The sequence below is a fragment of the Salvelinus alpinus genome, chromosome 5 (genome assembly GCF_045679555.1).
Source record: "Salvelinus alpinus chromosome 5, SLU_Salpinus.1, whole genome shotgun sequence".
Taxonomy (NCBI): Eukaryota; Metazoa; Chordata; class Actinopteri; order Salmoniformes; family Salmonidae; genus Salvelinus; species Salvelinus alpinus.
In genome coordinates, this window is record NC_092090.1 from 35,027,781 (window position 1) to 35,046,473 (window position 18,693).

The 18,693-nt window shown below is 41.8% G+C and overlaps 1 long non-coding RNA gene and 2 pseudogenes across 1 annotated transcript; 2 read left to right on the forward strand and 1 right to left on the reverse strand.

The window, feature by feature from the left end:
- Positions 1-5,202: 5,202 nt before the first annotated feature.
- On the forward strand, positions 5,203-16,019 carry LOC139575993 (UDP-glucuronosyltransferase 2C1 pseudogene; annotated as a pseudogene).
- LOC139575992 (UDP-glucuronosyltransferase 2C1 pseudogene) lies at positions 5,223-8,017 on the forward strand (annotated as a pseudogene).
- On the reverse strand, positions 15,451-18,299 carry LOC139575995 (uncharacterized). The gene is made up of 2 exons (XR_011675042.1): positions 17,346-18,299; positions 15,451-16,967 (listed from the first exon to the last, which is right to left on the reverse strand). It is a non-coding gene; the product is annotated as an uncharacterized lncRNA (long non-coding RNA).
- Positions 18,300-18,693: the final 394 nt, after the last annotated feature.

Consider the following 18,693-nt stretch of genomic DNA (forward strand, 5'->3'; position numbering starts at 1 on the left):
TGCTTCAAGAGATATTCTATCTCTGATTTGTTATTGTTACCCATCTACCAATCACTGTCGTTCTTTATGAGGCTTTCGAAAAGCTCCCTAGTCTTTGTAGTTGAATATGTGCTTGAAATGTAATACTTGACTGAGGGACCTTACAGGTGTTGTATGTATGGGGACAGAGGAAGGGTCATTCAAAAATCATGTCAACCCCTATGGTTCACACAGAGTGATTCCATGTAACTTATTATGTGATTTGTTAAGACACATTTTACTGAACTAATTTATGCAACGACTACATTTTAGTTATGCTTTTTTAAATAATTATTTATTTCTATTCCACTTTGACATTACATTGTATTTTGTGTAGATTGCTGACAAAAAAATTACATTTACATACATTTTATCCCACTTTAACACAGTAAAATGTGAAGAAATCCAAGGGGTCTAAATACTTATTCATGGTACTGTATATATATTTTTAGGCAGGGACGTTACTAGAGATTCATGGATAGGGGGGCTAAGCCTCTTTTAGGGGGGTCTGGGCATACTACCCAAGGATTTTTTTAAGACACTGATCTGATCTGATATGACATACTTAAATTCTATACAAATAAAGAAATTAAAGTCCATTCTGTCCCCATCCAACACCAACAAAAGGCACAAAAATTGCTGTACTATGTAGCCGAAATACTTTTGGAGATTTTATTTTGTGTGAGAGTGAGTGAGTGAGTGAGTGAGTGAGTGAGTGAGTGAGTGAGTGAGTGAGTGAGTGAGTGAGTGAGTGAGTGAGTGAGTGAGTGAGTGAGAGAGTGAGTAGAGAGAGAGAGAGAGAGAGAGAGAGAGAGAGAGAGAGAGAGAGAGAGAGAGAGAGAGAGAGAGAGAGAGAGAGAGAGAGAGAGAGAGAGAGAGAGAGAGAGGAGGAGACCTGCAGGTCATATTATACCATTAGAAAAACATCTTTATTTAAGTTTCACCCTTTTGTTAACTGTTGCTCCAAATTTACCCAATAATTCAGATACATGGAAGATCCCAAACAAATATTACAAACTATATTACAGAACTGCTCCTCCTCCTTCTCTCTTTTGATGCTTATTTTGTGCTTGGACGCATCAAAGTGTACCTCCTATTTTTAAAGGTTGCAAATCGGTCAATGACATTCTGACCCATTGTCTTACGCAACCAGGAGTGCAGCGGCGCAGTGCACTAAAGGACCTTTCACAGGAGCAGCTGCTCACAGGAATTGTGAGGGCAACCTGAATGATTTCCTTCAGAGAAGGAAACATATCCTCATACAAGAGGTTATGCACAGCAAGCATATCTTTGGGAGGACGTCCAGCCTCTCTTTTCCAGGCAAGAAAGTTTCTGGCCACCAACATCTCTTCTGTTTTAACATCAATACTGTGGTGCTTGGCAAACTCAGTTAAGCATGATGTTTCTAGGAAGTTTTTTGAGTTGGGGCTGCATGCCTGTATGCCTTTGAGCAGACCTGCATCTACAGTCGAGAATCACTGGTCAAGCTCACACACCATCATGTCTAAGCAGGGGAGTAACAACTCTGTTTTCATTGTTTGGGAACATGACAATTCTGTGCCTAAACCCAAGGAGGTCTCCACCACAAAATCTCCCATTTCCCTTTGTTTGCGCTTTCTTGCTGCCTCTGCCTCTGGAATACTGTGAATTTCACAGGTCTACAGTCTCTTTCTGGGGGAACTTGTGTAGTCCCTTAGTTATAGAAAGAGGGGACTGAAACATCAGTAGCAAATACACGGGGGAGAACTTATGAAGCTTTGCTCTCAGACCAACAGTCATGGGGGATCCAATGGCAGATAAGCAATCAAAAAAAGCAGTTAAAGTGTCCAGGACTGCATTTACGGACCGCAGCTTGCATGCCCAGCGAGTGTTTGAGAGCTGTACAAGTTCAGCTGATGCTATTTCAAGTTTAGACTGAGCTTCTTTGAACGTGTGGTGGTGAAACTAGGGATGTACTGAAAAATAAATTAACATTCTCCAAGAAACTGAAAAACTCAGCAGCCTCCGGAATAGCCCTGCAAGTATGACACAACACCAAATGAAGCTCATGAGCATAGCAATGTACATAAATAGCCTCCGGATGCAGCACTCTGAAATGTGCTGCACACCTCCTTTGGATCCACTCGTGACAGCTGCACCATCATAGGTCTGTGCAACACACTTCAGGCCTGCTACCTCTCTCATTTGGAGCTGCCGTTGCAACTCATTTGCTATCGATTGGACATCAAATAACTTGATTTCTGCGAGTGCTAGTAAAGGCTCCTTAACTGTCCCCTCTGTCACATACCTAACACACAGAGCCAACTGTTCAGACTGCCCATCCCTGGCCTCATCCGCCATAATGGCATACATTCTAGACTTTGTAATCTCTTGAGCACAGCATTCGATCATGTCATTCTGAGATTCTGGACAGAGATACATCGCATTTGATGGAGTATTGTACCTTTGCAGGAAAGGATCAAACTCCTTCAAAAGCTCCATTTATTCAAGAAATGTCCCTCTATTTGTGCTTTCACTATATTCATCATTGGCACGGAAAGAGAGTCCCTGTCTTCCTAACATTGAGTTGACCTCAATAATTCTCCTCAGATACTCCCTTCTCTCTGCAATATCACTAGCATGGGCAGATGTTAAAATCTGAGCAATTTTCCCATGATTGCTAGTTGCCTGGTAGCTTTGACATGCCCCAACACTGTCTCTGTGTGTTTGTGCCATCTCATGTTTTTTTCCCATTTTTGCATTCATTACTGACAAAATAATCAAATGTAATGTTTTTGCCAAAAACACTACATGGAAAGCAGAAAGCTGCGTTTTTGTAGACAGAGTACTCTACCTAATTCTATTTCTCAAACCAGCAGTGCTGAAATGTCCTTTTCTGTGTACCAAAACTTTCATGAGGGTAGCTATTCAGCTTCACTTGTCTGGGCCCAGTGTCTTTGTCACCTAAATCGCTCTCATTTCTGGAAGGAGTTACTGCAGCGGCTTGATTACTTTCTCTCTCTGGATCTGTTTGTTGTCCCTCCCTCTCTGGATCTGTTTGTTCTCCCTCCCTCTCTCTGGATCTGTTTGTTCTCCCTCCCTCTCTGGATCTGTTTGGTCTCCCTCCCTCTCTGGATCTGTTTGTTGTCCCTCCCTCTCTGGATCTGTTTGTTCTCCCTCCCTCTCTGGATCTGTTTGTTGTCCCTCCCTCTCTCTGGATCTGTTTGTTCTCCCTCCCTCTCTGGATCTGTTTGTTGTCCCTCCCTCTCTGGATCTGTTTGTTCTCCCTCCCTCTCTGGATCTGTTTGTTCTCCCTCCCTCTCTGGATCTGTTTGTTGTCCCTCCCTCTCTGGATCTGTTTGTTGTCTCTCCCTCTCTGGATCTGTTTGTTCTCCCTCCCTCTCTGGATCTGTTTGTTGTCCCTCCCTCTCTGGATCTGTTTGTTGTCCCTCCCTCTCTGGATCTGTTTGTTGTCCCTCTCTCTCTGGATATGTTTGTTGTCCCTCGCTCTCTGGATCTGTTTGTTGTCCCTCCCTCTCTGGATCTGTTTGTTGTCCCTCTCTCTCTGGATCTGTTTCTTGTCCCTCTGTCTCTGGGCATGCTTGCTCTCTCTCACTTATACAGCTCGCATGTTGATCTCTGCCTTGCATAGAAGCCTCTCTTTCTGCATGACCCTTTAAGATATCATGAACATCATTCATTTATGCCTAACAAAAGTAAGACATGCTGTCATGTATAAATTTAACTGAAAGCTTAAACATCTACTCGCTTATTTTATCACTAACCTTCATCAGACATGCTTCCTCAGCCCTGTCAGCCTCCAGATTATTTTCCTCATTCTTGTCGGCTGTGTTTTGACATGTATTGTTATGAAACTCATATTTACAATAACTCAAGGCTTAATATGTGATTAATCAGTTTAAGTTTTCATTTGTTTGAACTGGTAAAATCTTCATTTCTGCTGGCACTGCCTCTCTTGAAGAATTTCCATATATCCATCTAACGTTAGTCCTTAATTAACTAGCCTACAGCTGAGAAATTGAGGATAATACAATGACATTGTGATCAACACCATGTCACATTTTCTACACATGACCAACTGAATGAAAGCAATTGAGTATGAAAATATATGTACATGATGTTACGTAATCTGTCTCATTTATAGCATGGCACAGATAGCAAAACTACATTAAATACAACGTTAATTAGATATCATCGCCACATAACTTATGTCGAATTTAAAAGGCACGGTTAACGTTACCGTCCGTTACACTGTAATTTACAGGCAGCCTCGCATAAAAAGGTATTGGTTAACAAAGCTTTGATTATGACCAAAGTCTATAGTAGTCGCGCGACGTCCCTGTTTTGTATATACCCACTGTTTACATGAATCGCGCAAAGTTGCCTGTTTTAGTCATGTCTTTGGTCACGTTTCCGTGGGTCAGACAAAAACACTTCAATGAGTGGTTGATTATAGAGCCTCCCACAATGGAGGAGATGGCTGCAGGACGAGATTGGTGAAGAGCAACTGCAGAAACTTGCAGTCAAAACGTGTTATCCCTATAACGCAATAAGGCGGTGACCGACTTGACAAAAGTGATCCCCTCGAACGCGCCCATTCTGTGTTATGACAAGTGACCTGTCTTGAAAAACCGGAGCGTTTAAAAATTGCGGGTGGGGCAACACGGATGTCTAGAGACGATACTATACTGACTTCTCCTTTCCGAGATTATTACAAATACGGACGAATTTATTTACAGCCATAATAGGCTTTGAAATAGTCTTCATTAACAATTATTTGGATGACAACCAGAACGTAAGCCTACAGTTAAATTCGTTTCGAATGTATGGATTCTGTCGTAACTTTGGTTGTTTACACTGTCAAGACAGATCGTTTATTTCGGAGCTACTGTAAAATATAATACAATGTTAACGTATAACCTAACATTATGATGTAAGATAGGTTTCTCATCGGCAAAATCTACAGAATTTGACAATTTTCTATGGTTGAAGACAAATTTATATTGGAGAAAAAAGGATTTCTCGGAAATGAAAGATTATATTGTATTACGTAATCAACCTTTTGACAAAACTTGTCTAAACTTTAAAGTAGGCCAATCAAGCCTGTTTTAATTATTCTCATGTCAAAACATGATTTGATTTATTTTACCTTATTTTTCTATATTTCAGGTCAAATTGATGCATGTGTGAAGCAGCTAGTGAAGATGTGTCTCCCTGGTATCTTCATTGGTACTCTTTTGACCCTCTCAATTCCTGCTGTACATGGTGGGAAAGTCCTGGTGTATCCTCAAGACGGCAGCCACTGGATCAACATGAAGGTCATTATTGAAGCGCTGCATTCAAGAGGTCACAGTGTGTCAGTAGTACGGCCATCAGACAGCTGGTACATCAAGGAGACCTCCCCTCACTACAGTTCAATCACAATTGATATTCCAGGTGGAGCTGATGAGGAATTCTTTAGCTCATTTGTGTCGAGACAAATACAGATACAGAGAGAGGGAAAGTCTGCTTGGACTCGTTTTAGTTTGGACATGGAGTTGAAGGACAGATTTTCTGAAATGCACCGCAAAGTGTGTGAGATGGTAATCCAAATGTTAGAGAATAAACAGTTGATGCAGTCTATTAGAGAAACCAAGTATGACTTGGTTCTGACAGACCCAGCGAATGGGGGAGGTGTTGTGCTGGCGCACTATTTAAATGTGCCCCTTGTTTTCAATGTTAGATGGACTATACATGGTGAGGCTCATTTTGCTATTGCGCCCTCTCCCCTATCTTATGTTCCATTTCCAGTTGCAGAGTTAACAGACAATATGAGTTTTTTTCAGAGGGTCCGTAACTTCCTTGTTTATGTCATCAGGCAGCATCTGTACAGACAGACAGTGGGACCTCATTATTCAGCTTTGGTTAGTCGTTACTTTGGTCCTGAGGTCGACTACTTCTCATTGTTTCAAGCTGCTGATTTATGGCTCATGAGAGTTGACTTTGTTTTTGAGTTCCCTCGTCCCACCATGCCTAATGTTATCTATATGGGAGGGTTCCAATGTAAACCTGCCAAGCCTCTTCCCCAAGAACTGGAGGAGTTTGTTCAGAGTTCTGGAGAGCATGGAATCATTATCATGTCTTTGGGGACTTTAATTGGACAATTTCCACATGATGTAGCTGATGAGATAGCTGCTGCTTTTGCCCACCTGCCTCAGAAGGTAATCTGGAGGTACAAAGGAGACAGGCCAGCTACTCTGGGCAACAACACCTTACTAGTTGACTGGATGCCTCAGAATGATCTTTTAGGACACCCTAAGACAAGGCTGTTTGTAGCTCACGGAGGAACAAATGGGATTTTCGAGGCTATCTACCACGGTGTTCCAATAGTAGGCCTTCCTCTGGTGTTCGACCAACCTGACAATCTTTCTAGAATGAAAGTGAAGGGTGTAGCAAAGGTTGTGGATTTAGCAACACTAGATAGAAACATATTCTCCCAAGCCTTACAGGAAGTTCTGAATGAGCCATCCTACAGGATGAACATGCAGAGACTCTCCAGGCTACACAGGGACGTGCCAATGGAGCCCCTGGACACTGCCCTCTTCTGGATTGAGTTTGTCATGAGACACAAAGGTGCTGCTCACCTGCGTACAGAGTCCTACAGAATGCCATGGTACTCCTACCACTCTGTAGATGTAATGGTGTTTTTACTGGCTGTTGTGTTTTTTACTCTGTTGGCTTTCATTGGCATTATCAGATGTTTCTGTTGCAGGGCATGTTTGAAAATAAAAATGAAAGAGGAATGATTATGGATTTCATCTGTACAGAGTGTGGTACATACAATATCTGTACAGCGTGTGGTACATACAATATATGTACAGAGTGTGGTACATACAATATCTGTACAGAGTGTGGTACATACAATATCTGTACAGAGTGTGGTACATACAATATCTGTACAGAGTGTGGTACATACAATATCTGTACAGAGTGTGGTACATACAATATCTGTACAGAGTGTGGTACATACAATATCTGTACAGAGTGTGGTACATACTTGTTTTCTCACTCATTATACTTTTTGTTCACGTGACAAATACAGTTGAAGTCAGACGTTTACATACACCTTAGTCAAACAATTCCTGACATTTAATTATAGTAAAAGGTCCCTGTCTTAGGTCAGTTAGGATGACTACTTTATTTTAAGAATGTGAAATGTCAGAATAATAGTAGAGAGAATGATTCATTTCAGCTTTTACTTTCATCACATTCCCAGTGGGTCAGAAGTTTACATGCAATTTGACCATGAAGACCTGATTCACACAGTCTCCTCTGAACAGTTGATGTTGAGATGTGTCTGTTACTTGAACTCTGTAAAGCATTTATTTGGGCTGCAATTTCTGATGCTGGTAACTCTAATGAACTTATCATCTGCAGCTGAGGTAACTCTGGGTCTTCCTTTCCTGTGGCAGTCCTCATGAAAGCCAGTTTCATCATAGCGCTTGATGGTTTTTGCGACTGCACTTGAAGAAACTTTCAAAGTTCTTGACATTTTCCACATTGACTGACCTTCATGTCTTAAAGTAATGATGGACTGTCCTTTCTCTTTACTTATTGGAGCTGTTCTTGTCATAATATGGACATGGTCTTTTACCAAATAGGGCTATCTTCTGTATACCACCCCTACCTTGTCATAACACAACTGTTTGGCTCAAATGCAGTAAGGAAAGAAATTCCACAAATTAACTTTTAACAAGGCACACCTGTTAATTGAAATGCATTCCAGGTGACTGCCTCATGAAGCTGTTTGAGAGAATGCCAAGATTGTGTGAAGCTGTCATCAAGGCAAAGGGTGGCTACATTGAAGAATCTCAAATATAAAATATATTTTGATTTGTTTAACCCTTATTTGGTTACTACATGATTCCAAATGTGTTATTTCATAGTTTTGATGTCTTCACTATTATTCTACATAATAAATAAAGAAAAACCCTGGAATGAGTAGGTGTGTCCAAACGTTTGACTGGTGCTGTATTTCTTTTTTGTTAGCTAAACAGGTGGGGCTCAGAACAGGTAGGGGCTCCGCCCCACCTGCCCTGAATGACAGGTCGCCACTGAGTAATGCATAATTAAAATAATTAAAATCCTTCTCAGACATAGCATAACTTAGCTGATTAAGTTTCATTCAAGTTTACCATGTAATTTATATCCCAGCCTTTACCCTCTTTTGTATTTGTCATACATGGGTGTGTGCAGTTTACTGCCCAGCCAAAGTAACTTGACCAGGCACATTTTTTCTAATGGCTTTTGTGCTACTCCATTATCTTTACAAGATGAAGTATGCAATAAAGAAATTAGGTTTTAGTGTGTACAAGTGTGAAAGTCCAACCCATGAATATGTTAGAAACATGGACTGCCATAAAATGACTACAGTATGCTTTCATTTTCCCTGCCAGAGTAAACAGTACATCAGAGCATGGTATACATTTAAGGAAATATCAACTTGACAGATTGTATAAAAGCAATGAAAGGTAATATAGTTGAAGTCGGAAGTTTACATACACCTTAGCCTAATACATTTAAACTCAGTTTTTCACAATTCCTGACATTTAATCCTAGTAAAAATTCCCTGTCTTAGGTCAGTTAGGATCACCACTTTACTTTTAAGAATGTGAAATGTCAGAATAATAGTAGAGAGAATGATTTCTTTCAGCTTTTACTTCTTTCATCACATTCCCAGTGGGTCAGAAGTTTACATACACTCAATTAGTACACTGCTCAAAAAAATAAAGGGAACACTTAAACAACACAATGTAACTCCAAGTCAATCACACTTCTGTGAAATAGAACTGTCCACTTAGGAAGCAACACTGATTGACAATAAATTTCACATGCTGTTGTGCAAATGGAATAGACAAAAGGTGGAAATTATAGGCAATTAGCAAGACACCCCCAATAAAGGAGTGGTTCTGCAGGTGGTGACCACAGACCACTTCTCAGTTCCTATGCTTCCTGGCTGATGTTTTGGTCACTTTTGAATGCTGGCGGTGCTTTCACTCTAGTGGTAGCATGAGACGGAGTCTACAACCCACACAAGTGGCTCAGGTAGTGCAACTCATCCAGGATGGCACAGCAATGCGAGCTGTGGCAAGAAGGTTTGCTGTGTCTGTCAGCGTAGTGTCCAGAGCATGGAGGCGCTACCAGGAGACAGGCCAGTACATCAGGAGACGTGGAGGAAGCCGTAGGAGGGCAACAACCCAGCAGCAGGACCGCTACCTCTGCCTTTGTGCAAGGAGGAGCACTGCCAGAGCCCTGCAAAATGACCTCCAGCAGGCCACAAATGTGCATGTGTCTGCTCAAACGGTCAGAAACAGACTCCATGAGGGTGGTATGAGGGCCCGACGTCCACAGGTGGGGGTTGTGCTTACAGCCCAACACCGTGCAGGACGTTTGGCATTTGCCAGAGAACACCAAGATTGGCAAATTCGCCACTGGCGCCCTGTGCTCTTCACAGATGAAAGCAGGTTCACACTGAGCACATGTGACAGACGTGACCGAGTCTGGAGACGCCATGGAGAACGTTCTGCTGCCTGCAACATCCTCCAGCATGACCGGTTTGGCGGTGGGTCAGTCATGGTGTGGGGTGGCATTTCTTTGTGGGGCCGCACAGCCCTCCATGTGCTCGCCAGAGGTAGCCTGACTGCCATTAGGTACCGAGATGAGATCCTCAGACCCCTTGTGAGACCATATGCTGACACATGCACATTTGTGGCCTGCTGGAGGTCATTTCGCAGGGCTCTGGCTGTGCTCCTCCTTGCACAAAGGCGGAGGTAGCGGTCCTGCTGCTGGGTTGTTGCCCTCCTACGGCCTCCTCCACGTCTCCTGATGTACTGGCCTGTCTCCTGGTAGCGCCTCCATGCTCTGGACACTACGCTGACTGACACAGCAAACCTTCTTGCCACAGCTCGCATTGCTGTGCCATCCTGGATGAGTTGCACTACCTGAGCCACTTGTGTGGGTTGTAGACTCCGTCTCATGCTACCACTAGAGTGAAAGCACCGCCAGCATTCAAAAGTGACCAAAACATCAGCCAGGAAGCATAGGAACTGAGAAGTGGTCTGTGGTCACCACCTGCAGAACCACTCCTTTATTGGGGGTGTCTTGCTAATTGCCTATAATTTCCACCTTCTGTCTATTCCATTTGCACAACAGCATGTGAAATTTATTGTCAATCAGTGTTGCTTCCTAAGTGGAAAGTTTGATTTCACAGAAGTGTGATTGACTTGGAGTTACATTGTGTTGTTTAAGTGTTCCCTTTATTTTTTTGAGCAGTGTATTTGGTAGCATTGCCTTTAAATTGTTTAACTTGGGTCAAACATTTTGGGGAGCCTTCCACAAGCTTCCCACAATAAGTTGGGTGAACTTTGGCCCGTTCCTCCTGACAGAGCTGGTGTAACTGAGTCTGGTTTGTAGGCCTCCTTGCTCGCACACACTTTTTCAGTTCTGCCCACAAATGTTCTATAGGATTGAGGTCAGGGATTTGTGATGGCCACTCCAATACCTTGACTTTGTTGTCCTTAAGCCATTGTGTCACAACTTTGGAAGTATGCTTGGGGTCATTGTCCATTTGGAAGACCCATTTGCGACCAAGCTTTATCTTCCTGACTGATGTCTTGAGATGTTGCTTCAATATATCCACATAATTTTCCGCCATCTATTTTGTGAAGTGCACCAGTCCCTCCTGTGTAACCGATGTGAAATGGCTAGCTAGTTAGCAGTGGTGCACGCTAATAGCGTTTCAATCGGTGACGTCACTCGCTCTGAGACCTTGAAGTAGTTGTTCCCCTTGCTCTGCAAGGGCTGCGGCTTTTGTGGAGCGATGGGTAACGATGCTTCGAGGGTGATTGTTGTCTGTGTGCAGAGGGTCCCTGGTTCGAGCCCAGGTAGGGGCGAGGAGAGGGACGGAAGCAATATTGTTACACCTGCAGCAAGCACCCCCACAACATGATGCTGCCACCCCCGTGCTTCACGGTTGGGATGGTGTTCTTCAGCTTAGAAACCTCCCCCTTTTTCCTCCAAACATAACAATGGTCATTATGGCCAAACAGTTCTATTTTTGTTTCATCAGACCAGAGGACATGTCTCCAAAAAGTACGATCTTTATCCCCATGTGCAGTTGCAAACCGTAGTCTGGCTTTTTTATGGCGGTTTTGGAGCAGTGGCTTCTTCCTTGCTTAGCGGCCTTTCAGGTTATGTCGATATAGGACTCGTTTTACTGTGGATATAGATACTTTTGTACCTGTTTCCTCCAGCATCTTCACAAGGTCCTTTGCTGTTGTTCTGGGATTGATTTGCACTTTTCGCACCAAAGTAAGTTAATCTCTAGGAGACAGAACGCGTCTCCATCCTGAGCGGTATGACGGCTGTGTGGTCGGATGGTGTTTATACTTGCGTACTATTGTTTGTACAGATGAACGTGGTACCTTCAGGCATTTGGAAATTGCTCCCAAGGATGAACCAGACTTGTGGGGGTCTACAATTTTTTTCTGAGGTCTTGGCTGATTTCTTTTGATTTTCCCATGATGTCAAGCAAAGAGGCATTGAGTTTGAAGGTAGGCCTTGAAATACATCCACAGGTACACCTCCAATTCACTCAAATTATGTCAATTAGCCTATCAGAAGCTTCTAAAGCCATGAGATAATTTTCTGGAATTTTCCAAGCTGTTTAAAGGCACAGTCAACTTAATGTATGTAAACTTCTGACCCACTGGAATTGTGATACAGTGAATTATAAGTGAAATAATCTGTCTGTCAACAATTGTTGGAAAAATTACTTGTGTCATGCACAAAGTAGATGTCCTAACCGACTTGCCAAAACTATTGTTTGTTAACAAGAAATGTGTGGAGTGGTTCGAGTTTTAATGACTCCAACCTAAGTGTATGTAAACTTCTGACTTCAACTGTATGTACTGTATAAACCATCTGAGCCTTTACATTTGGATGTATGCCAAGCCACTTTAGGGTTGTGAATGAACTAAATTGATTATTATCAGTGTATTCATTGATTTATTCATTGATTGATCAAAATCTGTACCTTGGACTGCCCTGCATGAGGTTGTGACATTGTATAGTGAAGGTGTCATGTGGTGTAGTAAATAATATACACTCATAAATCCGGCTGTGGGCTATAAATCTAAGTCATACGGTTTCATCCTTGGTGTAGGAAGGGGAAGGCTTTATTCTGACTTCTGTGTTTCACTTTTGCAGATTGACATTGACTGTTCTACTTAGTGGACATTTGTGGAGACGATAACTATTCTGGATGTGGATTTATACATCTTTGCGACCAGGAAGTTGAAACAGTGGTTATCAAGGTAAATTTACAGTATTGATCAACTAGAAAGAGCAACAACAAGCTAATTACCTTGGTAAATGTGTTCACCTTTTAGGCTACTGTACTACTACTGTGGTCAAATTATTAAAACTGCCTTGAAATAGTTCCATTCTACTTACATATCAGTACCTACATATAATGCCTTCCCTTTTTCCACATTTTGTTGTGTTACAGCCTGAATTATTTAAATAGATTGTTTTTGTCACTGGCCTACACACAATACCTCATAATGTCAAAGTGGAATTATGTTTTTGAAAATTTTCCAAATTAATTACAAATTAAAACCTGAAATGCCTTGAGTCAATAAATATTCAACCCCTTTGTTATGGCAAGCCTAAATAAGTTCAGAAAATGTGGTTAACAAGTTACATAAGTTGCATGGACTCACTCTGTGTGCAATAATAGTGTTTGACAGGATTTTTTTTATGACTACCTCATCTCTGTACCTCACCCATACAATTATCTGTAAGGTCCCTCAGTCGAGCAGTACATTTCAAACACAGATTCAACGACAAAGACCAGGGAGGTTTTCCAATACCTCGCAAAGAAAGACACCTGTTGGTTGATGGGTACAAATAAAAAAAGCTGACATTGAATATCCCTTTGAGCCTGGTGAAGTTATTAATTACACTTTGGATGGTGTATCAATACACCCAGTCACTAGAAAGATACAGGCGTCCTTCCTACTCAGTTGCCGGAGCGGAAAGAAACCGCTCAGGGCTTAATGGCTGTGATAGGAGAAAACTGAGGATAGATCGACAACATTGTAGTTACTCCACAATACTAACCTAATTGACAGAGTAAAAATACAACACATTATTGAGTACCACTCTCTGTATTTTCAAGCGTAGTGGTGGTTGGTATCGTTAAGCACTGGGGAGTTTTTCAGGATAAAAAAATAAACAGAATGGAGTACTCATGTAAATGACATATTTCTGTATATAATTTTTTTTATTCATTTCTAAACATTTCTAAAAACATATCTTCACTTTGTCATTATGGGGTATTGTGTGTAGATCTGTGAGAGAAAAAATATATTTAATCAATTATGAATTCAGGCTGTAACAACAAAATGTGGAATAAGTCAAGAGGTATGAATACTTTCTGAAGTCACTATTAGTATTTTTTTAATTCTTCAAGCTCTGTCAAGTTGATTGTTGATCATTACTAGACAGCCATTTTCAAATCTTGCTATAGATTTTCAAGCCTATTTAAGTCAAAACTGTAACTAGGCCACTCAGGAATATTCAATGTCGTCTTGTCATTCTAATTAAAAAAAATATTACATCTTTCCCAGGTCTTCTGAAACGATACGAGATGCATCAGTTTATATTAGTCTTAATCACACTCCTGGTCTTCTGTCCACCTACTGTCCATGGTGGGAAAGTCCTGGTGTTTCCAGTGGACGGCAGCCATTGGATCAACATGAAGGTCATTATTGAAGCGCTGCATTCAAGAGGTCACAGTGTGTCAGTAGTACGGCCATCAGACAGCTGGTACATCAAGGAAACCTCCCCTCACTACAGTTCAATCAAAATTGATATTCCAGGTGGATTTGATGAGGACTTTGCCACAGTGTTTGTGGGTAGACTTCTGGAGATCCAGAGAGAGGGCTCGTTGGGCTCGTTTTAAACTGGAAATGGAGCTCACGGTAAAAGCCGGAGAGATGCATGAAAAGATTTGTGAAATGCTTACATACATATTTGAGAATAAAGAGCTGATGAAATCTCTCCAGGATGCAAAGTACGACTTGGTTCTGACTGATCCTGCTATGGCAGGGGGAGTTATACTGGCACACTACCTTAGTTTACCCGTTGTTCTTAATGTCAGATGGACCATTCACGGTGAGGGTCATTTTGCTATAGCTCCCTCTCCTCTTTCTTATGTTCCTATGGTAGGGGCAGAGTTAACGGACAAAATGACTTTTCTTGAGAAAGTAAAAAATGTACTGATTTATGTAATGAGCGCCGCTCAGATTGCACATGCTATTAGTCCACAATACACTGCCTTGGTTAATCAGTACTTTGGTCCTGAGGTCGACTACTTCTCATTGTTTCAAGCTGCTGATTTGTGGCTCATGAGAGTTGACTTTGTTTTTGAGTTCCCTCGTCCCACCATGCCTAATATTATCTATATGGGAGGGTTCCAGTGTAAACCTGCCAAGCCTCTTCCCCAAGAACTGGAGGAGTTTGTTCATAGTTCAGGGGAACATGGAGTCATTATCATGTCTTTGGGAACCTTAGTTGCACAGCTTCCTCGTGATTTAACTGATGAATTGGCTGCTGCTTTTGCCCAACTGCCTCAGAAGGTCATCTGGAGACACAAAGGAGACAGGCCAACTACTCTGGGCAACAACACCTTACTAGTTGACTGGATGCCTCAGAATGATCTGTTAGGACACCCTAAGACAAGGTTGTTTGTAGCTCACGGAGGAACAAATGGGGTTCAAGAGGCTATCTACCACGGTGTCCCAATGGTAGGCTTACCACTGATTTTTGATCAACCTGACAATCTTCACAAAATGAAAGCCAGAGGAGCAGCGAAGATCCTGGATATTTTTACAATAAGCAGGGATATCTTCCTCCAGGCCTTACAGGAAGTTCTGAATGAGCCGTCCTACAGGATGAACATGCAGAGACTCTCCAGGCTACACAGGGACGTGCCAATGGAGCCCCTGGACACTGCCCTCTTCTGGATTGAGTTTGTCATGAGACACAAAGGTGCTGCTCACCTGCGTACAGAGTCCTACAGAATGCCCTGGTACTCCTACCACTCTGTAGATGTAATGGTGTTTTTACTGGCTGTTCTGCTACTTATTATGCTGACTACTGTTGCAATCATCAGGTGTTTATGCTTCAGGATGTGTAGTAGACTAAAAATTAAACATGAATGAAATTATTTGAGAAGGCCATTGTGTATTGGCTTGAATAGCAAAACACCAATGACAAATACAGTACATGTTTCATTGAGAAAGCAAAAATGTAAATACATTATTTACTGGCAAGAGAGATTGATACCACTTATTAGCATAATGGATAGATGCCTACTTGACAGTGATGGATATTAGCATTGTTTTATTACATCTGCAGCCAAAAACATTTCATATGTATTATATTTGATCATATAAATGATGGCATAACTTCTGTTTTGATAGGCAAGCAAAGCAATAATATTGTATTCTGCACGTGTTACATCACTGTACAAAAGCCTGAGCTTTTTTTCATTAAATAAATCATTTATTTAATAAAACAATGCATTGCACAGAGAGACTGTGGGTATGAGCAGTTGTTACATTTTAATTTGTCCCTGGTTAAACCTAATATCCAGTGTTACACATGAGACGACACATAACATGACTCCTTTTCAACAGTGCTACATGTACATATTCTGCTTAGTATGAGAGATATCCCTTTTCTCTGAACAATGTCAACTACTGCATGTAGTTTAGCTGGGCCTGGGTTTAGGCCTGGAAGTCAGTGGTCTGAGAGTGATGGGATGGGCCTCACAACAGAATGAGAAGGCCAGTCAAGAGAGGTACTCCTCCCAGACAGGGTAAAGACCAGTCCTTTATTGCATACCTGCAGATGGCCACAATGGGCACCATAGGAAGTGAAGTGCAGCCTAGCCCAGCCCAGCTGCAATATGGCCATCAGATACAGTACCGGTCAAAAGTTTGGACACACCTACTCATTCAACTTTTTATTTATTGAATTTTTTAAAATAAGCAAAGCTGTTATCAAGGCAAAGGGTCGCTACTTTGAAGAATCTCAAATTTAAAATATACGTATATATATAAAAAATATGTTTAACACTTTCTGGTAACGACATGATTCCATATGTGTTACTTCATAGTTTTGATATCTTCACTATTATTTTACAATGTAGAAAATAGTAAAATTAAGAAAAACCCTGGAATGAGTAGGTGTGTCCAAACTTTTGACTGATACTATATGACCTAGAACTGTGTCTGAAATGAGTCAAAATATATGTCTTATGTAGGAAATATACATGAGGTACTGACATCATGAAGCAACAAATTAAAACTGGCTCAACCAGTTAGTATAAAATTGTCTACATGACTGTATAAACATATATTTAATTGAAGGCAGGTCCAGGTATGCACATCCAAAATTTTCCCACTGTTGCTGGGCCAAATGCGGTTGATGATAATGAAAGAAAAGCCTGCACATGGTATAGACGTATGTTCATGGTATAGACGTATATTGCTCTCATGTACATTCCATGGGTGCAGCATGCAACCATGTATGGGCTTTTCTTTCATTCATGAAATGCAATCACTCTCTGAATGATAGTGTCATTGAAAATGCAAAAGGTAAATCCCAAAAATGGTAAAAGAAATCCCCCCCCCAAATCCTTATTTACAAACAGAAAGAGTACTTTCAAACGGGGGGGGGCTGTCCTCTCACGTTGTCCTGGTTCTCAGAGAGCTCATCCTGAGCACGGTGAGCTCCGCTACGTCTGCATCCTGCACCTCAGACTCCTGCTGGCAGCTCTCTCTGATCACATACACTATGAGTCCCACACAGATGATTATGAGAAGAAATATACCTAGAACCTGATACATTGGGGGCAGAAATAAAGATTGAATAAGGTGAATAACATCCTAAATGTGACTGCAATGCATAGACTAGACATATATGTCATTGATAACACACAACTCCATCACCCCACATAAGTAGAGTGCTTTGTAACAGTTAAGAGCTGTGCAGTAACATGAGGAGCTAGGGGCCATATGTATCAAGTGTTTCCCGAGTAGGAGTGCTGACTTAGGATCAGTTTAGCCTTTTAGATCTTAATGAATAAGATTACATGGACGGGGGGACCCTGATTCTAGATCAGCACTCCCTCACTGAATCGCTAGCTCCTCATTCCACCTCATATAATGAAACATATGCATGTAACAATGTAGTGATATGCATGAAATGAAACTCACCTGAGACACAACAAATAGCTGCTGTGAGCGGAGCATTAGTTCTTGCGGTGTGACATCTCCTTCACTAGTTGGCTCACACCATTTCTGCGGTGCCGCTTTATCAACTATGACAAATCTGCCCTTCCAGTCTGTCATTGCACAAGCAAAGTACTGGCCATCGAGGAACAACAAGATCAGCCACACGATTGCAGGAACAAAACTGGAAAAAGACACAGTCTTCCGGCACCACGTATCGCACCTGCATCCTTGAATGATCAGCATCAACGTGAAGGCCATGACAGCAGGAATGATGAAGAAGGCAGATGAAAACACTCCGTTCCATTTAGGATTGCAAGGACACTCAAACTCCAGCTCCACCAGCTTCTCTAGTCCCATGAGGATAAATCCAAAAGCCACATTTGAGACCAGAGGACTGTTGCTAAGTTCATTTTTCAGTCTGGTAAGCCATTGTTGTCTACTATCCATACTAAATAGACCAAGGAATGAGAGTAGTAGAGGTAAAAAGCCCAACAGAGGGTGTACCGTTGTGAACACATTGGCAACAGTTAAGTGATGCGTGATTAACAGTTCTAGGGGTACGTTTTTCCCTCGGACAAAATGCCACACTTCTTCTCTCATTGGTTTTGAACAAAGGAGGGTGTGTCATCGTCACTGACCTTTCCCCAGCTGATTGGCTGGTGGGGGGTTTCAGGTGGGGTTAGATTTTAAACGTACTCTTCCACAGATAAACTAGAGGGAGGAGAGTAAAGTGGAGGGAAGTCCAGTTTGTTCTGCTATTGGGTGAGAAGACCAGCCATTTACAATACTTCCTCTAGCACACAAATACTCACAGTGCAATGGCCGGTGGATACTGTAGTGCGGCAGCAGTTGGTAGCAACTTTGGAATCAATTTCTCAGATACATTTAGCCACAGAATCAGTATTTGGACAGTACTACTTAAACAGTGTATGGATATTGCGTGTGTACTGTATACACACTGACTGAATGGGTTGCCATAGTCTGGCCTTTCATTTAGTATAGTGTGTTTTCCACTTGTTTCCAAAAAACATGAATATATACCCATTAAGTATATTGATTTCCCCACTGCTAATGTTCACACAACACAATTTACCCAGTATGATTCAGTTGAATTCTGGCTTCTATAATGAACCACCAGATGTCACCCATGTAACACCACTACACAGCTCTAGAATACAGGGATTTATGGGAGGCCATGTTAGTTAGGGTCTGTCTGATTGATACACAGTCCAGTCCAGTCCAGTAACCTGGATTCACTGTATCCTGGGTTATGTCTTCCGGTGAAATTAGCTGATATGTGTGGTTCATGGCAGGGTTGTTACCACCCAGT